Source organism: Orcinus orca, chromosome X (assembly GCF_937001465.1).
Source record: "Orcinus orca chromosome X, mOrcOrc1.1, whole genome shotgun sequence".
Taxonomy (NCBI): domain Eukaryota; kingdom Metazoa; phylum Chordata; class Mammalia; order Artiodactyla; family Delphinidae; genus Orcinus; species Orcinus orca.
Genome location: NC_064580.1, coordinates 88,185,260 through 88,203,038, shown reverse-complemented (window position 1 = coordinate 88,203,038; position 17,779 = coordinate 88,185,260). Strand labels below are relative to the sequence as shown.

The 17,779-nt window shown below is 37.0% G+C and overlaps 1 protein-coding gene across 13 annotated transcripts in view; it reads left to right on the top strand.

The window, feature by feature from the left end:
- The window catches only part of SYTL4 (synaptotagmin like 4), a 196,502-nt gene that overhangs the window by 7,056 nt on the left and 171,667 nt on the right, over positions 1 to 17,779 (top strand). For 10 of the 13 annotated variants that reach the window (XM_049705104.1, XM_049705103.1, XM_049705102.1 and 7 more), the window contains 2 exons: positions 3,764 to 4,916; positions 5,064 to 6,312. The gene's annotated coding sequence lies outside the window, so the exon portion shown is untranslated. The remainder of the gene's footprint in view (positions 1 to 3,763; positions 4,917 to 5,063; positions 6,313 to 17,779) is intronic. The other 3 variants (XM_033412454.2, XM_033412455.2, XM_033412453.2) reach the window with 3 other exon arrangements.

Genomic DNA, 17,779 nt, shown 5'->3' with positions numbered 1-17,779 from the left:
AGATCCCTGTGCTGTACAGTAGATGCTCATTAGTTACCTTTTATATATATATATATATATATATATATATATATATACACATATATACACACACACACACACACACATATATATATATATGTGTGTGTGTATGTGTCAATCCCAATCTTCAAATTTATCTCTTCTCCCCCCTTACCCCCCAGTAACCATAAGTTTATTTTCTACATCTGTAACTCTATTTTGGTTTTGTATATAAGTTCATTTGTAGGCTTTTTTAATTTTAATTAATTTATTTTTTTAACATTTTTATTGGAGTATAATTGTGTAGGCTTTTTTAGATTCCACATATAAGCGATATCATATGATATTTGTCTCTCTCTGTCTGAGTTACTTCACTCAGTATGAGAATCTCTAGGTCCATCCATGTTGCTGCAAGTGGCATTATTTTGTTCTTTTTTTATGGCTGAGTAATATTCCACTGTATATATATACCATATCTTCTTTACCCATTCCTCTTTTGATGGACATTTAGGTTGCTTCCATGTCCTGACTATTGTGAGTAGTGCTGCAATGAATATTGTGGTGCAAGTAACTTTTCAAATTATGGTTTTCTCTGGATATATGCCCGGGAGTGGGATTGCTGGATCAAATGATAGCTCTGTTTTTAGTTTCTTAAGGAACCTATACTGTTCTCCATAGTGGATGTACCAGTTTGCATTCCCACCTACAGTGTAGGAGGGTTCCCTTTTCTCCACACCCTCTCCAGCATTTATTGTTTGTAGGTTTTTTGATGATGGCCATTTTGACTGGTGTGAAGTAATACCTCATTGTAGCTTTGATTTGCATTTCTCTAATAATTAGTGATGTTGAGCATCTTTTCATGTGCTTTTTAACCATCTGTATGTCTTCTTTGGGGAAATGTCTGTTTAGATCCTCTGCCCATTTTTTGATTGGATTGTTTGTTTTTTTGATATTGAGCTTCATGTGTTGTTTGTATATTTTGGAGACTAAAACCTTGTCGGTTGCTTCGTTTGCAAACATTTTCTCCCATTCTGAGGGTTTTCTTTTTGTTTTGTTTATGGTTTCATTTGTGTGCAAAAACTTTTAAGTTTAATTAGGTCCCATTTGTTTACTTTTGTTATTTTGCAGCAAACTCTGCAAGTTTGCTGAGTTCATTTATTAGTTCTAATGAGTTTTTTCAGGGGGAGGAATATTTAGGCTGTTCTCCATATGAGATCATGTCATCTGCAAACAGGTAATTTTAGTTCTTCCTTTCCAATTTGGATGCCTTTTATTTAATTTTCTTGCCTAATTTCTATGGCTAAAACTTCCTTTTCGATGTTGAATATTATTCATCTGAGAGTGTCTTAATTTCTCTCTCATTTCTGAAGGACAGTTTTGCCAGATACAGAATTCTCAGTTGACATTTATTCTTTCAGCCCTATAAATATATTATCTCACTTCTTTTGGTCTCTGAGCTTTCCACTGAGAAATTTGCTGATCATCTTATTGAGGATCCCTTGCACATAAGAGTAGCTTTTTCATGGTCCTTTCAAGATTCTCACTATAGCTGTTGACAGTTTGATTATAATGTATCTTGGCGTAGGCCTCTTTCAGTTTATCTTACTTAGAGTTCATTGAGATTCTTGGACTTGTGAATCCATGTTTTTCCTCAAATTTGAGAAGTTTTCAGCCATTATTTCTTCAAATAACCTCTCTGCTCTTCTTTTCTTTCTTTCAACCTCTGGGACTCTCATAATGCATATGTTGTTTGATTATGTCCCATTAATCTTTTAATCTCTGTCCACTTCATTCTTTTTTGCTCCTCAGACTTGATAATTTCAAATGATAACTTCAGCTTCACTGATTGTTTCTTCTTGTTTCAGTCTGTTGTTGAACCCCTCTAGTGAATATTTTAGTTGTTACTATATTTTCAGCTCTAGAATTTCTTTTTTGTTCCTTTTTATAATTTTTGTTTCTTTTTTGGTATTCTCATTTTAAAAATATATTCCTTTCCTCATTCCTTTGGTTCTTTGTGTTTTCCTTTAGTTCTCTGAACATATTTAAGATAATTGTTTTAGTCTTTGTTTGATACTTCTAGTACCTGTGCTTTTTCAGGGACAGTTTCTGCCACTTTATTTTCTTCCTTTGAATGTGGCATATTTTCCTATTTCTTTGTATGCTTTGTGATTTTTTAAATTGAAAATTGGGTATTTGAAAAAAACAGCCTTGCAGGTAGGCTGTGTGCTGGGGAAGACATTTACTAATTAGCAAGGCTTGCTCTGGGCCTTGGGATCAGCCTCGTGTCAAGGCTTAAAGTCTTCTTGGACCTTTTCTAGGCGTACGTCTTGCCTAGGCCACTGTGTGTGCTTTTTCAATTCCCTAAAATACACATCTGTTTTTAAGTGTCTTACTTTCCAAAAGACTCTCACCACTGCTGCTTCTGGCGGCCATTAATGTTCTGTTGTGCTCCTCTGCCTCTAATCTCTTGCCCCGGGTGTTGCGAGACTATAGTCCCTCTGCAGCTTTCTCGAGCGGTGTCCACTATTTCCTGTCTTTTCCTAGCCTGAGATCCAAGCTATACCGCTTTTCTCTTTCTGAACTCTAAGAGACCAGTACCTTAGGCAGCCCCTAGACAGATTAGAACATTGCAAAAAAGGTTCACCTTCCTCTTCTTTCCAGTTAGAGGGAGGGAATTGACAGCCAGGCCACTGCATCTCCCAGACTGTGCTTCCGTGCACTACAGGGGAAGGAGAGGTGGGGTACAAGTAAGTAAAAATACCACGAAATTTCCTTCCATTTCCTGTGTGGCTTTTTCTTGATTAAGCTTTCGCTTGGTTGCTATAGACTGTTTTCCAGATCTCCTGTAAAGTTATTTTTTGCTAATTTCTAGTTGGTTTTTTAAAAATGTTAATGTGGGTGGGGGTAGGAGAGCCTGGAGTTTCCTAGTTTACCAACTTACAGATATCACTGAAATAAACAGTATTCTATCTGTTTTATAAACAGAGATACCAGTGTTTAGATAGTGACTTATACAAGGTTCACAATTAATGAGGACAAAAGCTGGGCTTTGATTCTATTTCTTTTTCCAGGTTTTGTGATTTTTTTTAAAATAAACTTTGAGTCTGTCATGCAGAGTGAAGTACAGATACATAAAGAGAGAGACAGATACCATATGCTAACACATAGGAAAAAGATGTCATGAAGAACCTAGGGGTAAGACAGGAATAAAGACACAGACCTACTAGAGAATGGACTTGAGGATATGGGGAGGGGGGAAGGGTAAGCTGTAACAAAGTGAGAGAGAGGCATGGACATATATAGACTACCAAACGTAAAATAACTAGCTAGTGGGAAGCAGCCGCATAGCACAGGGAGATCAGCTCGGTGCTTTGTGACCACCTAGAGGGGTGGGATAGGGAGGGTGGGAGGGAGGGAGACGCAAGAGGGAAGAGATACGGGAACATATGTATAACTGATTCACTTTGTTATAAAGCAGAAACTAACACACCGTTGTAAAGCAATTATACTCCAATAAAGATGTAAAGAAATAAATAAACTTTGTATTTTAGGATAGTTTTAGATTTACCAGAAAGTTCCAAAAATAGTACAGAGAGTTCCCATATCCACCCACTCCCTGCCCTGCACACAGTTACCCCTTTTATCAACGTGTTACATTAGTATGGTACATTTGCTACGATCAGTGAACCCATACTGATGAACTAAAGTCCATACTGTTTTTCGGATCTCCTTAGTTTTTACTTAATGTATTTTTCTGTTCTAGGATCCAGTCCAGGACACTACGTTAGATTGTTCTCATGTCTCCTTTGGTTCCTGTTGATTGTGGCAGTTTCTCAGAATTTCTTTGTTTTGATGACCTTGACAGTATTGAGGAGTACTATTCAGGTATTTTGTAGACTGTGCCTCAATTGGGATTTGTCTGATTTTTTTCCTCATGATGAGAATGGGGTTATGGGTGTTTGGGAGAAAGACCACAAAGGTAAAATACCATTCTCATCATATATCAAGGCTTTGATGAGCTGACCAGCCTTTACCAGCTTTTTCCTCCATATAGTTATTTTCCCCACTTTCTATACTCTATTCTTCGGAAGTTAGTCACTAAGTCCAGCCCACTTTCAAGAAGGGTTGGGGAAGATTAAGCTCCACTTCCTGGAGGGTGAGAATCTACATAAATTATTTAGCATTCTTCTATAAGGAAGAATTATTTATTTTGTTTCTCAAATTGTTCCAGCTTTGTTCATTAGAAACTCTTTCACATTGGACCCTATATCCCTTTGGCATGTCCCCATTGTTTTGTTCTTTGAGCACTTCCTTACTTTCTGGCACTACAGGTTGCTCATTTTGTATATTCCCTGCCACAGCCATGGGAGAACCAGCCATTTCTCCAAGGAGACCTGGTTCCTTTTATTAAATCGGAATGTCTTCCAGAATATGAAAGATCTAGATGACTGTAATAGAACCAATGGAAACCCATTTGTAGGGGTATGTGTGTGTAGGAGGTGGTTAACAGGAGCAAAAGAAAAAGGGAAATCTGGAAGGGTCATAATCCAATTCTCTTGAATGATAGTTTACTATCCATTTGGAGGCAATTTAAGAGCACAAACTAAGAGATACCTTGGGTTCAGATGCCAGCTCTGTCACTTTCTAGCTGTGTGTCTGTGAACCTCAGTTTCCTCATCTGTAATGTGGTTATAATAACCTCATGAGGTTGTTGGGATGATGATGAAGTTATTTATTTATTTATGTATTTATGTACTTACCACACTCTGCGGCATGTGGGATTTTAGTTCCCCGACCAGGGATCGAACCTGCACCCCCTGCAGTGGAAGCACAGAATCTTAACCACTGGACCGCCAGGGAAGTCCTGATGATTAAGTGATTTAGAACACAAGCTTTTGCACAGTGCCTTGCACATGGTAAGCATTCACATCTTAGCTATTATTCTTAGTTTCAGTTCTTGTCTGAACTAGCTACTGTAATGTCACGAACAACTGTGAGCTCTCACTTTTTAAATTTGATGCCTTTGTTATTCAACTTCCTTCTTGTTATATTTCTTTCCCTAGGAATGATTTTCGTGGGACCCAGTGCATCTTCTCATTTGAGATATCACCGAGAAGCTGTGAGTGATGTCATTGCCCTGTACTGGAGAAGCACTGGTGTGTGGGGGTCTCTATGCAGGTGATGATTCTAGGGACCATGGGCTTGAAGTAGCAGCCTATTCCCCAGACCCCTATTCAGGTCCAGTCCACTCTTGAAACTCTTGAATCAGTGTTTTTCTTCAAGGCCATGAGAAAATTGTGTTGTTCAAATATGGTGTATTCGTATTAAAGTGCAGTGAACTCCAAATCTGTTTTTGTTAATAGAATAAAAATTCTTTATCACCTTCCCGGCAAATTTAATGTCCCCTTGTCAGGTTAGCTCTTTAAAATGTAAGAAGAAATTGTCTTCCTTTTGATCATGCGATTCTCCTCCTAAAGGCTCTTCCTGTTTCACCGTGGATGAAGTCTAAAGTCCTCCTCCTGAATGTCAGCACCCCCTATTAGATTGCCACATTTTTTATACCCATGAACCTTCTCCCATGACTCCCATGCCTGACATGTTTTCTCATAATTTCCTTCACTAGACTGTCATTCAAATAACTTTTTAAACTCTGCCCAGAGTAATGTAAAGAGTGCTAATACCTCCCTATCTACTGTCTTTTGAACACTGCTGTTCAGTTATTACCTAGAGTGCACTGGCCTTTGGTATGTGTATGGTATAAATACTCAAAGTATTCAACATTTGGTTGTGTTTCTATTATCTTCTAAATATTTGTATTAATGTTGTCTTCTCCCTAAAGAACATGAATGTAAGTACCCCAGTCAATATAGTACTAAGTATCTGCTTATTGATAATGAGGAGGAAGATAAAGATAGGTCTAGAGTATAGTCATTGACAAATTTGAATAAGGGGACTTCTTACATCTGAGGTAGTCAGTGTCTCTGCCTTCTTAAGTCCCTTGGCTGTGATTATAGGAAATTAACTCCCAACTCAGTCCACAGCTGGGTGTTCCTTCAAGAAGATTGCTATTTCTGAGTCCTAGAGCTTGGAACCTATATTTATGGTTGGCCACTTGGGATCCATAATCTCAACCAGTGTCTAATCTTCCTGTAGGGATTGACTATTTTACATTACCATTCCTAGTTTATGCTGATGCTGCCTTCATCCATGCCTGTGATTGGAATCCTCATGCTGTACCTGCTCTGAGAAAAAAATCTAGAGATAAATGGAGTAGCAGATCGGTGCCAAATATACTTTGAAGATAACGGGAAGGTGAGTGCAGGGGAAATATATCTTTTGAGTGACTTTCCACATATACTACCAGGCAGTGACTTTCAGAAAATATCCAAAGTAAGACCAACTGTGTTGTTTACCTTCATCATCTCACCATACAAAGCACTGTTCTTATATTGAATGATTTCACTCATAGAATTTGAGTGATACATGTAGATAGTTAGTTGCATGTAATCGGGTAAAGGAGAAGATTGGTAAGCAGCCAAGGTCTGGAACTAGTACAGAAAGATAATAAAATGGTTGAAGTAAAACTATGGGACTTCAGATTTTTAATGCTGTTTAAAAGATGTCGATTGCCTGCTCTAAAAGAAATTAGAGAGGAAAATGATGGGAGAAATGTTAAGTTGGAGTGAAAACTCATGAAAAATGAGTCTTCCTTATTTCCTACAAAATAAAGTGGAGAAGCATTTGTTTCTTTGTTTTTCTTCTTTTCAAAATACACAAGTGGAAAAGAGAATTCGGAAAATCGTCATAGTCATTTTCCCTCTTGCTGTGCTATGGCTATGTCCTATTTGAAAGTACTGCTGTTGTTCCTCATTTCATTTTCTTTACACCTCTTGTAGCTGAAACTGTTGCACATTGCTGACAGGGTAGTTCTTGGGCTGGTCCTTAGCTCTGAAGAAGGCTGGTTCATTGCCTGCCAAATGTTACACCAGGACACTGGAGGCATTTTGCATGTCCACCGAAATGTGGAACCTTGCCTGCAGAAGAATCTAGCTTCCTGAAAGCAGGGACATAGAAGAGAAGCAGCACTGTTAGTATCCTCAGCAAATTATCAATGACAAGTGGAAATATAAAGCTACTAGGGTGTCTGTGAGGGAAATGCTGGTGGTAGTCACCGAACTACAGTGGCAAAGGTGGGCTCAACCTGTAGAAACTCACGTTGCCATTCTCTACCAACAAGAGCACAGTAAACTGTGTAAGACACAGATCTTGCATATTCAGCTAGTAAAATCCTGTGGTGCCCATGTGGATCACAGAGTTCTGGATATGAACTGCCACCCCTGTCCTCTAATTGACTAGAGGAGGTGAATCCAGGGGCACAAGGGTTCCATCTGTGAGTAAGCTTCCATAGTTGATTTCTTTAATTTATTAGTTCAACTCAAGTTGTAATCCCCTTGTCTCCTAGTGATATGTTTTAATTTTTTTTAAGAAAAAACAGCTTTATTGAACTATAATTCACACTTAAAGTATACAATTCAGTGGTTTTTAGTATACTCACAGAGTTCTGGAACCATCACCACAGTCAATTTTAGAATATTTTTGTCACTTCAAAAGAAACCCTATAACCTTTAGCTATAAGCACCCCAATCCCCTATTCCCTCTAGCCCTGGGCAACCACTAATGTATATTTTGTCTCTGTTTGCCTATTCTGGACATTTCATATAAATAGAATATATGGTCCTTTGTGACTGGCTCCTTTTACTTAGCATAATGTTTTAAGGTTCGTTCATGTAGTAGCACATATTAGTACTTCATTCCATATGTATGTGAGAGTGTGTGTGTGCACATGCATGCACACACATAACAGCTATATTGAGACATTATTCATATAACATACAATTCACACATTTAAAGTGAACAATTCAATGGTATTTAGTATAATCACAGAGGTATGCAAATATCAGTCATTTTAGATAAATTTAGAACACCTGTTTTCAGTTCTTTTGGGGAATGTACCTAGGAGTGGAATTGCTAGGTCATATGGTAATTCTGTGTTTAACTTTTTGAGAAAGTGCCAAGCTTTCCAGAGTGGCTGTACCATTTTATAATCCCACAAGCAATGTACAAAGTTTCCATTTCCTCCACATCCTAATCAACACTTGTTACTTTGTTTTTTTGCTTATGACCAGCCTAGTAGGTGTGAAGTGGTATCTCCTTGTGGTTTAGTTCTGCATTTCTCTAGTAATGCTGTTGAACATTTTTTCATTCGCTTGCTGGCCATTTGTATAACTTCTTTGGAAAATGTCTATTCAAGTCTTTTGTCCACTTTTTAATTGGGCTGTCAATATGTTGTTGAATTGTAAGAGCTCTTTATATATTCAAGATATTAGAACCTTATTAGATGCCTGATTTGCATATATTTCCTTCCATTCTTTGGTTTTTTTTTTAAGACTTAATTTTTTTGTGTGTGTGGAGCAGTTTGTAGGTTCATAGAAAATTCAAGAGAAAGGTACAGAGATTTCCCATGTACCTCCTGCCTCTATACATACATAGCCTCCCCCATTTTTAACATACCCCACCAGAGTGGTACTTTTATTATAACTGATGAATCTGTATCAACACATAGTAATTACCCAAAGTTCATAGTTTATCTTAGTGTTCACTCTTGATGCTGTACATTCTGTGGGTTTGGGCAAATGTATAATGACTTATGTCAGTCATTGTAATATCATACAGAATATTTCCACTGCCTTAAAAAATTCTGTGTACTCAGTACCACCACTCACCCCACAACCCCTGGATACCACTGATCTTTTTTTACTGTTTCTACAGTTTTGCCTTTTCCAGAATGTTATATAGTTGGGATGATACAGTATGTAGCCTTTTCACTTTGTGTTCTTTGAGTAATAAGCATTTATAAGGTTCTTCTATGTCTTTTCATGGCTTGATAGCTCATTTCTTTTTAGCACTGAGTAATATTCCATTGTCTAGATATACCACAGTTTATTTATCCATTTACCTACTGAAGGACATCTTGTTTGCTTTCAAAAGTTTTGGCAATTGTGAATAAAGCTACTATACATACTTGTGCGCACATTTTTATGTGGACATAAGTTTTCACTTCCTGTAGGTAAATATCAAGGAATGTGATTGCTGGATTGTATTGGAAGAATATGTTTAGTTTTGTAAGAAACCACCAAGCTGTCTTTCAAAGTGGCTGTACGAGTTTATATTTCTACTAGCAATGAATGAGAGTTCTGCTCTTCAACATCTTTGCCACTATTTAGTGTTGTCAGTGTTCTGGATTTTGGGCATTTTAATAGGTGTATAGTGATATCTCCTTGTTATTTAATTTGCAATTCCCTAATGACATATGGTGTGGAGCTTCTTTTCATATTCTTATTTGCCATCTGTATATCTTCTCCAGTGAGGTGTCTGTTAAGGTGTAAGGTCCATTTTTTTTTTTTTTTTTTTTTTTTGCGGTACGCAGGCCTCTCACTGTTGTGGCCTCTCCCGTTGCGGAGCACAGGCTCCAGATGCGCAGGCTCAGCGGCCATGGCTCACAGGTCCAGCCGCTCTGCGGCATGTGGGATCTTCCCAGACCGGGGCACGAACCCATGTCCCCTGCATCAGCAGGCGGACTCTTAACCACTGCGCCACCAGGGAAGCCCAGGCCCATTTTTTAATCGAGGTACTTGTTCTCTTATTGTTTTTATTTTAATCCTTCATTCTTTAATAATTAGATAGAACTCAGTTACAAAAGTATTGGCTCTTTGAACATGATTTTTTATTAAGGTATTGTTGATTTACAATATATATAAGTTTCAGGTGTACATAGTGATTCACAACTTTTAAAGGTTATACTTCATTTATAGTTATTATAAAATATTGACTATATTCCCTGTGCTGTGCAATATATCCTTGTAGCTTATTTATTTTATACATAGTAGTTTGTAACTTTTAATCCCGTACCCCTATATTTCCCCTTCCCACTTCCCTCTCCTCACTGGTAACCACTAGTTTGTTCTCTGTATCTGTGAGTCTGCTCCTTTTTTTTGTTATATTCACTAGTTTTTTTTATGTTTTAGATTCCACATATAAATGATATCATACAGTATTTGTCTTTGTCTGATTTATTTCACTTAGAATAATGTATTCCAAGTCCATCCATTTTGTTGTAATTGGCAAAATTTCATTCTTTTTTATAGCCAAATTGTATTCCATGGTATATATATACCACATCTTCATTTTCCATTCGTCTGTTGAAAGACATTTAGGTTGCTTTCACATCTTGGCTATTGTAAATAATGCTGCTATGAATATTGTGGTGCATGTATCTTTTCGAATTAATGTTTTTGTTTTTGTTGGATATATGCCCAGGAGTGGAATTGCTGGGTCATATGGTAGTTCTATTTTTAGTTTTTTGAGGAACCTCCCTACTGTTTTCCACAGTGGCTGCATCAGTATACATTCTCACCAACAGTATACCAAAAGGGTTCCCTTTTCTCCACATCTTCTTCAACATTTCTTATTTGTGGGTTTTTTTTTATGATAGCCACCTGACAGGCATGAGGTGATATCTAATGGTTTTGATTTGCCTTTCTCTGATGATTAACAATGTTGAGCATCTTTACACGTGCCTGTTGGCCATCTATATGTCTTCTTTGGAAAAATGTCTATTCAGGTGTTCTGCCCACTTTTTTTTGTTTTTCTTTTGCGGTACGCGGGCCTCTCACTGTTGTGGCCTCTCCTGTTGCGGAGCACAGGCTCCAGACGCACAGGCTCAGCAGCCATGGCTCACGGGCCCAGCTGCTCCGCGGCATGTGGGATCTTCCCAGACCGGGGCACGAACCTGTGTCCCCTGCATCGGCAGGCGGACTCTCAACCACTGCGCCACCAGGGAAGCCCTTTGCCCACTTTTTAATTGAGTTGTTTGTTTTTTTGATGTTGAGTTGTATGAGCTGTTCATACATTTTGGATATTAATCCCTTATCGGTCATATGATTTGCAAATATTTTGTCTAATTCAGTAGGTTGTCTTTTTGTTTTGCTGATGGTTTCCTTTGCTGTGAAAAAGCTTTTAAATTTAATTAGGTCCCATTTATTTATTTTTGCTTTTGTTTCCTTTACCTTAAGAGGTAGATCCAAAAAAATATTGCTGCAGTTTATGTCACAGTGTTCTGCCTATGTTTTCTTTTAGGAGTTTTATGGTTTCTGGTCTTACATTTAGGTCTTTAATCTATTTTGAGTTTATTTTTGTATATGGTGTAAGAAAATATTCTAATTTCCTTCTTTTACATGTAGCTGTCCAGTTTTCCCAACACTACTTTCCCAACACTACTTTTCTCCATTGTATAATCTTGCCTCCTTTGTCGTAGATTAGTTGACCATAAATGTGTGGGTTTATTTCTGGGCTTTCTATCCTGTTCCATTGATCTATATGTCTGTTTTTGTGACAGTACCATGCTGTTTTGATTACTTTATCTTTGTACTATAGTCTGAAGCCAGAGAGCATGGTACCTCCAGCTCTGTTTTTGTTTCTCAAGGTTGTTTTGGCTATTCGAGGTCTTTTGTGTATCCATACACATTTTAGAATTATTTGTTCTAGTTCTGTGAAAAATGCCATTGGCATTTTGATAAGGATTGCATTGAATCTGTAGATTGCCTTGGGTAGTATGGTCATTTTAACAATATTGATTCTTCAAATCCATGAACATGGTGTAGCTTTCCATCTGTTTGTGTTGTTTTCAGTTTCTTTCATCAGTGTCTTACAGTTTTCTGGGTACAGGTCTTTTACCTCCTTAGGTAGGTTTATTCCTAGGTATTTTATTCTTTTTGATGTGATAGTAAATAGGATTGTTTCCTTAATTTCTCTTTCTGATACTTCATTGTTAGTGTTCAGAAATGCAACAGATTTCTGTATGTTAATTTTGTATCCTGAACCTTTACTGAATTCATTGATGAGCTCTAGTAGTTTTTTGGTGGTGTCTTTAGGATTTTTTTCTATATAGTATTGTGTCATCTGCGAACAGTGACAGTTTTACTTCTTTTCCAATTTGGATTCCTTTTTTCATCTGATTGTTGTGGCTAGGACTTCAATACTCTGCCCATTTTTCAATTGGATTTTTTTGGCTGTTGAGTTGTATGAGATCTTTATACATTTTGGATATTAGCCCCTTATCAGATATATGATTTGTAAATATTTTCTCCCATTTGGTAAGTTGCCTTTTCATTTTGGTTATGGTTTCCTTTACTGTGCAGAAGCTTTTTGGTTTGATGTAGTCCCACTCGTTATTTTTGCTTTTGTTGCTTTTGCTTTTGGTGTCAAATCCAAAAAATTCTTACCAATATCAATATCAAGGAGATTACTGCCTATTTTTTCTTCTAGGAGTTCTTTTTAATGATTTCAGGTTTATGTTCATGTTTTTAAGTCATTTTGAGTTAATTTTTGTGTATGGTGTAAGGTAGTTGTCAAGTTTCATTCTTTTGCATGTGACTATCCAGTTTTCCCAGTACCATTTATTGAAGAGACTGCCCTTTCTGAATTGTATATCTTAGCTCCTTTGTCATAAATTGACCATATATGCATGGATTTGTTTCTGGGCTCTCTACTGTGTTCCATTGATCTATGTGTCTGTTTTTATGCCAATACCATACTGTTTTGATTACTATGACTTTGTAATATAGTTTGAAATCAGGAAGTGTGATGCCTCCAGCTTTGTTCTTCTTTCTCAAGATTGCTTTGACTACTTGGGGTATTTTGTGGTTCCAAAGAAATTTTAAGATTATTTGTTGTGTTTCTTTGGAAAGTGCCATTGGAATTTTGATAGGGATTGCACTGAATCTTTAGATTGCTTTGGGTGGTTTGGACGTTTTAACAACATTAATTCTTCTAGTCCATGAACATGGAATGTCTTTCCATTTAGTTGTTCTTCTTTCATAAATGTCTTCTAATTTTCAGTGTACAGGTCTTTCACTTCCTTGGTTAAATTTATTCTTAAGAATTTTTTTTGATGCAGTCGTAAAAGGGATTGTTTTCTTATTTTCTCTTTATGGTAGTTCATTATTAATGTATAGAAATGCAACATTTTCTGATTTTGTATCCTGCAACTTTACTGAATTTGTTCATCAGTTCTAAGAATTTATTGATGGAGTCTTTAGGGTTTTTCTTATATAATATGTCATCTGCAAATAGCAACAGTTTTACTATTTCATTTCTGATTGGAATGCCTTTTATTTCTTTTTCTTGCCTAATTGCTGTGGCTAGGACTTCCAGATACTATGTTGAATAAAAGTGATGAGAGTGGGCATCCTTGTCTTGTTCCTAATCTTAGAGGAAGGTTTCAGTTTTTCTCCATTGAATGTGGTGTTAGCTTGGACTTTTCATATATGGTCTCAATTATGTTAAGGTATGTTCCCTCTATGTACACTTTGTTGAGATTTTTTAAATCATAAATGGATGTTGAATTTTGTTATATGCTTTTTCTGCATCTGTTGAGATGTTCATATGATTTTTACCCTTCATTTTGTTAATGTGGTATATCACATTGATTAATTTGCAGATGTTGAACCATCCTTGTTTCCCTGGAATAAATTCCCCTTGATCATGGTCTGTGATTCTTTTATAGGGTTGATTTCATTTTGCTAATATATTGTTGAGGATTTTTGCATCTGTGTTCATCAGGGATATTGGCCTGTCATTTTCTTTTTGTGGTGTCCTTGCCTGGTTTTGTTATGAGGATAATACTGGCCTCGTAAAATGAGTTTGAAAGTGTTTCCTTCTTTTCTGTTTTTCTTTGGAAGAGTTTGGAAGGATTGGTGTAAATTTTACTTTAAATGTTTGGTACCGTTCACCAGTGAAGCCATCTGGTCCTGGACTTTTGTTTGTTGGAAGGTTTTTGAATCTGATTTAATCTCCTTACCTTGTAATCAGTCTATTCAGTTTTTCTGTTTCTTCATGATTCAGTTGTCGTAGGTTGTATCTAGGAATTTATCCATTTCTTCTGGGTTGTCCAGTTTATTGGCATAGTTGTTCATAGTTGTCTCTTATGATCCTTTTTATTTCATAAATTTTAAATTGAATGATGAAATCTCACACCGTTCCACTCTGTCCCACCTGGAATCCCCAATCATTGACATAGTCTGCTCCTGACACACAACCACAGACCTCTCTTCATCTCATCATGTAGGTATTATATTACCTCACATCATCACAAGAAGAAGGGTGAGTACAGTACAATAAGATACTTTGAGAGAGAGAGAGAAAAAGCACATTCATATAATTTTTATTACAGTATATTGTTAGAATTGTTCCATTTTATTATGAGTTATTGTTGTTAATGTCTTATTATGTCTAATTTATGAATTAAATTTTATCATAGGTATGTATACATAGGAAAAAACATAGTGTATATATATATATATGCTTCTATACTGTGCAGTTTCAGACATCCACTGGGGATCTTGGAACATATCCTCCATGGGTAAGTGGGGACTACTGTATAGCTATCCTTGCTTGCTTTTGGTTTCCATTTGAATGGAATATCTTATTCCAGGCCTTCTCTTTAATCGATATATGTCCTTAAAGTTGAAGTCAGTCTCTTGCAGGCATCATATAGTTGGGTCTTGGTTTGCTTGTTTTTTTAATTTGTGCAGCCACTCGTGGTCTTCTGATTGGAGAGTTTAGTTTACATTTAGAGTAATTATTGATATGTATGATCTTATCACATTGTTAATTGGTTTCTGGCTATTTGTAGTTCATTTATTCCTTTCTTCCTCTCTTTATCTCTTCTTTTGTGGTTTGATGACTTTCTATTTTTAATTTTTTTATTGAGTTGTATTTGACATATAACACCGTAAGTTTAATGTGTACATTATATTGATTTGATACGTTTATTTTGCAGTCTGATTGCCATTGTACCATTAACACCTCTATTGCATCACATAGTTATCACTTCTTCTAATATTGGGAACAATTAAGATTAGTTCCTGGACTTCCCTGGTGGTGCAGTCCTTGAGAGTCCACCTGCCGATGCAGGGGACACGGGTTCGTGCCCCGGTCCGGGAGGATCCCATATGCTGCGGAGCAGCTGGGCCCGTGAGCCATGGCCGCTGAGCCTGCGCATCCAGAGCCTGTGCTCCGTGGCGGGAGAGGCCACAGCAGTGAGAGGCCCGCGTGCCGCAAAAAAAAAAAAAAATTAGTTCCTTAGCAAATTTAATGTTTAATACAGTTTTGTTGTCTATAATCACTGTACTGTGTATAGGTCTCTAGGAATTATTTATCTATTTGAAAGTATTTACTCTTAAATGACACCTCTCCCATTCTCCTATCCCCCAATGCCTGGTAAAGCCCATTTTATTTTCTGCTACTATGAGTTTGGGTTTTTTAGATTCCACGTATAAGAGGTATCATAGATTATTTGTCTGTCTCTGTTTGACTTATCTCACTTAGCATGATGTCCTTAAGGTCCATCCATGTTGTTGCAAAGAGCAGAATTTCCTTTTTTCATGGCTGAGTAGTATTCCATTGCATCTATACATATCACATCTTCTTTATCCTTTCATCCATTGATGGAAAGTCAGTTTGTTTCCATATCTTGGCTATTGTAAATAATGATGCAGTAAGCATAGGAGTTCATATATCTCTTGTTAACCAGCTTTCATTCCTTTGGATATATACTGAGAAGTGGAATTGCTGGATAATATGTTAGTTCTAATTTTAATTTTCTGAGGAATCTCCATACTTTTCTCCATAGTGGCTGAACCAGCTTACAGATCCCACCAGCATTGCACAAGGGTTCCCTTTTCTCCACGTCCTTGCCAACACTTGTTATCTCTTGTCTTCTTGATGACTTCTAGTCTTACAGGTATGAGGTGATATCTCATTGTAGCTTTGATTTACTTTTCTCTGATGCTTAGTGATGTTGAGCACCTTTTCATGTGGCTGTTGTCCTTTGGGTTTCTTTTTTGAAAAAATGTCTATTTAGTTCTCATGCCCATTTATGGATTTTTTAAATCATTGAGTTGTATGTATTATATAAGTTCTTTATATTTTTTGATATTACTCCCTTATCTGATACATGGTTTGCAAATATTTTTTCCCATTCTGTAAGTTGCCTTTTCATTTTGTTGATCGTTTCTTTTGCTGTGCAGAAGCTTTTTAGTTTAATGTAGTCCCACTTGTTGATTTTCACTTTTGTTGCTTGTGCTTTTGGTGCCACATCAAAAAGAGCATTGCCAAGACCAATGTCAGGGAGCTTCTTCCCTGTGTTTTCTTCTAGGACGCTTATGGTTTTAGGTCTTATGTTTAAGTCTTTGATCCATTTCAAGTTAATTTTTGTAAGTGGCGTAAGATAGGGGTCCAATTTCATTTTTCCGCATGTGGTTATCCAGTTTTCCTGACAGCATTTGTTGAAGGGACTATCCTTTCCCTACTGGATGTTTCTGGCTTCCTTATCAAATATTAGTTGACTGTATATGCAAGGGTTTAATTATGAGCTCTCTATTCTGTTCCACTGGTCTATGTGTCTATTTTTATTCCAGTACCATGCAGTTTAACAAAAGAGTAAAGACAGCACAATGGACCAAAAATAGTTTTTTCAACAAATGGTGTTGAAATCACTGAGCATCCATATGCAAAAAAAAAAAAAAGAATCTAGATGCAGACTTTATACCCTTCACAAAAACAACTCAAAATAGATTAGAAACCTAAATGTAAAAAAGTGTAAAACTTTGAGAATATAACATCGGAGAAAATCTAGATGACTTTGGCAGTGTTTTTTTTTTTAATACATCTTTATTGGAGTATGATTGCTTTACAATGGTGTGTTAGTTTCTGCTTTATAACAAAGTGAATCAGTTATATACATATACATATGTTCCCATATCTCTTCCCTCTTGCGTCTCCCTCCCTTCCACCCACCCTATCCCACCCCTCCAGGAGGTCACAAAGCACCGACTGATCTCCCTGTGCTATGCGTCTGCTTCCCACTAGCTATCTACCTTACGTTTGGTAGTGTATATATGTCCATGCCTCTCTCTCTCGCTTTGTCACAGCTTACCCTTCCCCCTCCCCTATCCTCAAGTCCATTCTCTAGTAAGTCTGTGTCTTTATTCCTGTCTTACCCCTAGGTTCTTCATGACATTTTTTTCTTAAATTCCATATATATGTGTTAGCATACGGTATTTGTCTTTCTCTTTCTGACTGACTTCACTCTGTATGACAGAATCTAGGTCCATCCACCTCATTACAAATAGCTCAATTTCGTTTCTTTTTAGGGCTGAGTAATATTCCATTGTATATATGTGCCATATCTTCTTTATCCATTCATCCGAAGATGGACACTTAGGTTGTTTCCATGTCCTGGCTATTGTAAATAGAGCTGTAATGAACATTTTGGTACATGACTCCTTTTGAATTATGGTTTTCTCAGGGTATATGCCCAGTAGCGGGATTGCTGGGTCATATGGTAGCTCTATTTGTAGTTTTTTAAGGAACCTCCATACTGTTCTCCATAGTGGCTGTACCAATTCACATTCCCACCAGCAGTGCAAGAGTGTTCCCTTTTCTCCACACCCTCTCCAGCATTTATTGTTTGTAGATTTTTTGATGATGGCCATTCTGACCGGTGTGAGATGATATCTCATTGTAGTTTTGATTTGCATTTCTCTAATGATTAATGATGTTGAGCATTCTTTCGTGTGTTTGTTGGCAATCTGTATATCTTCTTTGGAGAAATGTCTATTTAGGTCTTCTGCCCATTTTTGGATTGGGTTGTTTGTTT